The following is a 7,495-nucleotide window of genomic DNA, read 5'->3' on the forward strand; positions in this document are numbered from 1 at the left end:
AATGGAAGTCAAATCAGATGAAGAGCCATTTATTTTCACAAGTTTGCTGAAATCAGAAGTTTTTATATCTTTTCCTTTCTCTAGTTGATTTAAATGTAGTGCACTTCTTAAAATATTTAACAATTGTCTTGACAATGCTGTATCGATTTAAAAAATATTTAAGGCAAAAAGATGGAAGCACTGTGAAAACTAAAGTTGCTACAGTGAAATAGAAAAAAAAGTCTAAACCATTGTGAGGATATCTATAAAACAACTGATAATCTGAAAAACATAGAGCTGAGTTTAAAATTGACAAGAATTAACGAATTTTTTCAATGTGGTGAAAAAGTGCAATTATATTCATCTTTCAGTTAGTGCAAAATAGAGCTCTACATTCTCTTGAAGCGAAACTAGGAAATAGGTAGAAGGATCATTTAAAGCAAGTGTAGGTATGAATTGGATTTGGCAAAATAAGTTAATGCGTATTATAAGGCTAGAGCTGGGTAGGACTTTACAAAATTAAGGTTTTATTTGTTGCATTTTTAATCAGTTGATTATAAAATTGAGGTGCTAGTAGATTAGTTTATGAAAATGATAATTCAATAATCCCACTTATTTTATTATCAATATTCTGTCACATCATTATAAAGCTACTTGCGAACAGCCTGTGTATATTTGGGTTTTAATTAGCCATGGAAACATACAGAGTTTGAAAGTGCAAGTAATTGCTCAGCCGGATAACCTGTGTGTAGTGAATCACCTGCAGAAATATGTTACAAAGAACAAAGCCAAATGGCAAATAAACATATGAAAAAATGCTCAAGTTCCCTGGCAATAAGGGAAATCCAAATTAAAACATCAATGAGGTACCACCTAACGCCAGTAAGACTGGCCCACATGAATAAAAGCACCAACAACACTTGTTGGCGAGGTTGTGGGGAAAAGGGAACCCTACTCCACTGCTGGTGGGGCTGCAGTTTGGTACAGCCTCTATGGAAATCAGTATGGAGAATATTCAAACAACTCAAATTCAACATACCGTATGATCCAGCAATAGCACTCCTAGGAATATACACAAAACACCTGTTTTATGAGAAGCCAACATGCATTCCTATGCTCATAGCAGCACAATCAGTAATTGCAAAAACATGGAAGCAACCGAAATGCCCATCAGCAGAAGACTGGATAAGAAAGCTATGGTTCATCTACTCCATGGAATATTACTCAGCTATTAAAAAAACCAAAATGCAGTTCTTTGTGGCCAAATGGGCCAAACTGGAAACCATAATGCTAAGGGAAATGAGCCAATCCCAAAAGGTCAGATACCACATGTTTGCGTTAATTTAAGAGGATATGATGTTATGTAAAACATGTTATTTTATGTATATTATGTTGTATGTTGTATATAAACTAAAACTGAATTGACAATGAGGTGATCACAGAAGATGGTTACGAAATTGCAATTGTTTTTAACATACTGGTTACTCAATACTATAACTATTAGTTACACAATGAAGTTAATTGTTGCTGAGGGTATGTTGGAGCCTTTAATTGATCGGGTTGATAATCTGATGGTTCTGCCCTCGGACCGGACAGGGTCTCCCCAGGAAGCTGAGGAACTAGACTGGACTATAAGATGTTGGACTCTATGTTTAATTTATGCTTGCAAAGAGGGATTCTCAACTGTACTTGATCAGTGGATATGCAACAAGGTGGAACATTCCACATGGGGGGAGGGCGGGGGGAGGGGTGGGGTGATTCCCAGTTCCAAGGGAACTGTATCACATAATACAATGTAATCAATGAGTAAAAAAAAAGAAATATGCTATAAATAAATAAATAAATAAACAAACAAACAAACCATTGTAGAGAGGAGACAGATAAAGAAATAGAGTTTTGTTGTTAGGCCAGGGGAGGGAATGGGATTTGCAGATTTTGTGGGATCCTGCAGAGTCAAACAAAATCTGAGTTACCACACATTATCTCCTGTGGGGAGGAGCAGCAGGGCTGTTTATGGTTCTCCACTGTCCCTGCTCAGTGTGCCTTTGTCTTGCTATGCAGACTGCTTCCCACTTATCCACAACAGGAAAGTGTTGGAACACTGAGAAAAAAAGGTAAAAGAATAATGAAAAAATCTACATGATAACCACCCTTTTAAGTCAAGCTTCACAGCTGGGAGTTAAGTTGAAGGGTGGTTACATAAACTAAGAGGATTTAGTCTCCAGCATTTTAAGAAGCCTCCAGTCCAATGCCATCAGTGAAGTCATCAGGTTGAGTAAAGAATAACTGATTTAAAATCATAACTCAAATTTCTTTTTATAAGAATCCTAAATATTAAGTTAATCCAGTGTATTCTGATGCAGTTATCTTCATACTTTTCTTCTGAATCTGAATTTTAAAATTATGTTTCTGTCAATAAACTATCTGAAAAGAAGTGATCGAAGAACGCAAAATCAAGTGGAAGTAATTACTAGAGTGGAGACTGAAGTTGGACATTCACAAGCTGATGAACGAACTGATGCGGAAGATAAGGGATTCTTGAAAAACTTTTTGTATGTTTGAGCCATATTACATTTATTGCTTATAATTTTGATATATGCCTTATTTCTTCTGGTTTGGATGATAATTGTGCAAACTAATGCTGAGGTTCATTTTATATTTACAGAAAGAGTGCATGTGGGCCTGAAGTATTCTTGTTATAAACTTCCCATGATTTTTTAAAGTTTACAAAGTTACATTTCATTATTTGCTTTTAAGATTTATTGATTTATTGGGCCCGGCGGCGTGGCCTAGCGGCTAAAGTCCTCGCCTTGAAAGCCCCGGGATCCCATATGGGCGCCGGTTCTAATCCCGGCAGCTCCACTTCCCATCCAGTTCCCTGCTTATGGCCTGGGAAAGCAGTTGAGGACGGCCCAATGCATTGGGACCCTGCACCCGCGTGGGAGACCCGGAAGATGTTCCAGGTTCCCGGCTTGGGATCGGCGCGCATCGGCCCGTTGCGGCTCACTTGGGGAGTGAATCATTGGACGGAAGATCTTCCTCTCTGTCTCTCCTCTGTATATATCTGGCTGTAATAAAATGAATAAATCTTTAAAAAAAAAAAAAGATTTATTGATTTATTGTAAAGCCAGATGCACTGAGAGAAGGAGACACAGAGAGAAAGATCTTTCATCTGCCAGTTCACTCCCAAAGTGGCCACAAAGGTCATGTGCATCTGTTGATGTCCACCACACAGGCATCAGCAACGGAGGAGGCCCGATCCCTGTGGTTGGAATTTGAATCCAGTGATGCATCTGGGGAGTCCCCCAAGATATCTTGCCTGGGATGACCTCATACTTGACTCATGTGCACCAGCTAGTGCAGGATCAAGTTTGGTCTTTCACTTTCATACAGGTAGATGTAGCTGTATGGCCAGCCCAATCCCAGCCTCACACAGGTGCTATATCCAAGCCCAGCCAAGAATGCCACAGGCCCAGTCCTTAGGCATATCAGTGGGTGCCATGGTCTTGTTGGAGCAAGCCCCAGTAACCCCAAACAGACCTGCCCCAGCTCCCGTTTTTGCATGTGCTAGTATGTGCTGCTGCCTAGCCCTGCTCATCCTGTGTCCCACCCTGGCTCTCATACATACCCATTGTGTTGTGGCTTAGTTCAGCCCACCCTTCCCCTAGACCAGGCCTACATATATGCTGAATGGTGCTGCTATCTTGTCTAGTGTAGTCTATCTCCAGCCCTAGCTCTCGAGATCACCAGCAGGAACTGCAGCGCAGCAGGGGAATGCCCACAGTTCTCCTACCAGGCCTGTTACCAGGGCCAGAATCTGGGCTTGCCAAAGGGTACTGTTGTCCAGCCTGACATGACATGCACCCGATTCCAGCTTTTGCCAATGAATGCTACTGTAAAGCCTGGCTAATTCCCACCTATTCTGGGTCTTGCATACACCAGCAGGTACAGTGGCAAAGCCCAGCCTGGCCCTTCCCTAGACCCAGCCCACATGCAGGCAATTGGTTGTTCAGGCCTACGCTGTAGTTTTGCCCCCAGTCCACGCTCACACAGACCCCAGTGCAAGCAGCAGCCTAGCAGGGGAGTACCCAAGGCTCTCCTACCAGACCTGCTCCCAGCCCTGTGTCTTGTACATGCTGGTAGGTGCTGCAACTCAGTGTGGCACAGCCCACTCCATCTTAACACTCACTGACGGGTGCTGTAGCCTGGTTCTGCCTGGCCTACCCCCAATTTCAGTTCAAACTGGCAGATGCTGCAGCCTAGCCCACCTGACCCAATCCCAGCCACATTCCTCATATAAACTGTGGATATTGTGGCCCAACTTGGCTTACTCTGCAAGCCATCCTGGCTTTCACAAATGCCAATGGGTTCTGCAGACTGGCCCAGCACAGCCCACCCTCAGAACTGGCCTACACGTATACCGACAGGTATTATAGACCAGCTGGCCTGGGGGCCCCCATCCCTGGCTCACCAGTGGGAACTGTGGCCTGATATTTTGAATAGAAATCTACTAGTCCACAAAGTGACAGTGTTTTCCAACATAAATTTTTACAATTTAAACCAGGGGAAAATCCACAAAGCCTACAAGGGGACTAAAGAACAAGCATTTTTGTTCAATAGGCTCGTCCACAATACAGCTTTTCCCATGAAGTGATAAATTTATTGATGAGAATTATTAAATTCAAATATGAACCACAGAGGCAAGAGAATGTTTGTAATACTGAGAAACTGTGCTCTGAAAATCAATAAAAGTTAAATTATACATAAAAAATCAATACTTAATTCATGTAGTCATCAGTATTAATATTCATGTAAAACGCTTCCTTTTGAATAAAACTAGGGCAGAATGCTTAATACTGGAAAAAATTAAAACTCACACTAAATGAGCATTGCATTTCCTACATTTTACTTGGATTTTCACATAGATTACGTCAAAGGACATTTATACTTAAGCTGCAAAGCCACCCTGCTGGGGTACATATTTACTTGACGAAAGCAGCCATATATACTTGTAAACTTATGTTCAATGTTCTAGAAGGGGATTTTCAGAATGAATAGAATACAGAGGAGTATCCCAGAAATCAGTTAGCATGTAACTGGGTGGATAGAAGTAAGAAAGGAAAATTCAACCTTAAGTCTTTTCAATCAGTTTATGCAACTGAAGAGAAAAGAGTTCAACATACCTCACATTAAAGATTTTTGTGCAATTTTAAGTTGTATTTAAAATGTTATCTGTGGAAAAAAAGTTATTTGAATCTATTCTGATTTCAAAAGTTAAAGGAAAAATGGATAAACAAGAAAACGTGTCAAGATTTTAACAGGGCATAGGTGTTTTAGTTGTCTACTTAAAGTCTTGTAGAGTTTCTGAATGTTTTGTAATGACTGTTACTTTGATCAGAAAAAGTTTGTCGTTTACAACAGTACACTTCATTTAAGGGTTCCCACCTACTTCAAGAACCAGCATTTTTTTTTTTTTGTAATTCTCAATTTGAGCAGATGCCCTGTGAGCTAAGATTACCGCATGAATCTAAGTGCTGACTCCAAGAATCTCAGGGAACACTTCTCCACATCACTGTCTACTGCACATCCTCTTCACATGCAAACCTGACGAGAAGCCAGCTAAGCAAAATTGGCCTTCATTTTCATTTTCCTGACTTTCTCACTGGCCTGAACCTGATATCTCCTCCATTTTAAAACAAACATGTTTCATAGCATCTCTCGCATCCCAGGCAGATGATCCCTTGTATATCATCAAGTATTAACAGGCTACATCTGGGATTTTTCTCTCTAGAAAAACGCTACAGATGCTCATTGGACATCTCTGACACCTCTGGACTTCATGCATCAGTAAGAGCAATGCTAATCAAATACCTATTAGTGGGAAGGCTGTGCATGCGCACATGCACAAATAAGCACATGAAGACATAAAAGTCAATAAAAGATTTACCACCGTTTTTATTTTGCCATAACGTTATTAAACAAAGAAGGAAAGCTGGCCTGAAAACATCCAGTTAGAAAACTAACGGTATAATCCTTATATTCCCATTTTCTTAAAGACCACTGGAAATTTCATTAAAAGCGTCAGAATCATTCCTCTGAACCATTCACACCCTCTCACTCACCTTCCCACTCTCTGTCCATTATTTCAGGTTCTTCTCAGCCCTGAAAGAGCACTGCTTTCTACTGATCATCCTTGTAGCCTCATGATAACATAATTTAGAGTACAAGCTGGAGTAATTGCCTAGTTCTATCAGATTAATGTGAATTAAAGAAGTGTGTTAAAACTTTCCCTGTCAAAAAAACAAACAAACAAAAAAAAAAACTTCACCTGTCCCTGCTGATAAAAATGGGAAGGTCTTTATCCCTAACTACAATTTTTTTTAATTTAAAATAAAATAATTTTTAATCAATGTGTGGCAAGATGAGCCTGTGAACCAAAAGAATTTTCAGCCACCATCTGTCTTCATTGGAGTTGGATCCATGTGATTCAACATAGCTTTATATAAATGAAAGACTAGATGATTCCATTGTCTATACCTACAATGTCATGATACACTTAAATAGCAAAATGGCACCCTTCTGATTGTTGCTGAAGGGCTATACTATTATTACAATATGGAGAAAACAGTGGAGAGGTGAGGAAGAGGAGGGTGGAAGAGAAATCTCCATGCCTACGGAACTCTACCATGAAAATTAAAAATAAATAGAAATTAACAAAATATTGAAAATGACTAGATGCTCTCTTCAACAGCCCTAAATATCTAGGAACATAAAGGAACATGTAATCAGAATGTTAATACAGTTGAAGCTGGCACTGTTCTGCAGTGGATTAAGCCAACACTCTACGTTCAGTCAAGCTTCCTGCTCACGTGCCTGGGAAAGCAGATGATGAGCGGCCTTTGGTGTCACTCTGACCCAGCTTTAGCCATTGCGGCAGTTGGAAGAGCTCTCTCTCTCCCTCTCACCCTTGCATAGGGGCCATGCTAATCTCTGTATCATTCCATTTTCAGAATATGTGCTGCTGAAGTGAGCACTCTCCCTTCCTCTCTTTCAAATAAGTAAATTAGTAGAACATCTTTTGAAAAAAAAGGTAAATACAACTGATTACATGCAAAAATGGGGTTTATTTTTGCTCCTCCATACTTGAACTTACTAATTTTAATTTATGCAGACAGTCACATATTTCTGAGGATAAGATGTGACTTGTAATAAAAGACACAAAAACAAAATTTAATGATGCAACAAAATAGTATACTTCTTTAACGGGCTCAATTTTATATTTAAATGTTCAATTATCAATAGAAAAATCAAAAAACTGAAAATTGAGAATTCACATAAAAATTTTTTGGAAAGAAAATTTTTCTAAATGGTATTGATACATAATAATATCAACATCAACCCCTCTCCATAGTCAATGAAATTGAACAGCAAGCAGAGTCACACATACAAAGCTGTGTGGGGGCCGGCACTGCAGAGAAGCAGTTAGCTCAGTAGTTACAAAGACAATACTGCGTAC

General features: G+C 39.7%; 1 non-coding gene across 1 annotated transcript; it reads right to left on the reverse strand.

The window, feature by feature from the left end:
* Positions 1-6,910: 6,910 nt before the first annotated feature.
* On the reverse strand, positions 6,911-7,013 carry LOC118758973 (U6 spliceosomal RNA). Its single transcript, XR_004995908.2, has one exon. It is a non-coding gene; the product is annotated as a U6 spliceosomal RNA (small nuclear RNA).
* Positions 7,014-7,495: the final 482 nt, after the last annotated feature.

The sequence above is a fragment of the Ochotona princeps genome, chromosome 3, assembly GCF_030435755.1.
Source record: "Ochotona princeps isolate mOchPri1 chromosome 3, mOchPri1.hap1, whole genome shotgun sequence".
Classification (NCBI taxonomy): Eukaryota; Metazoa; Chordata; class Mammalia; order Lagomorpha; family Ochotonidae; genus Ochotona; species Ochotona princeps.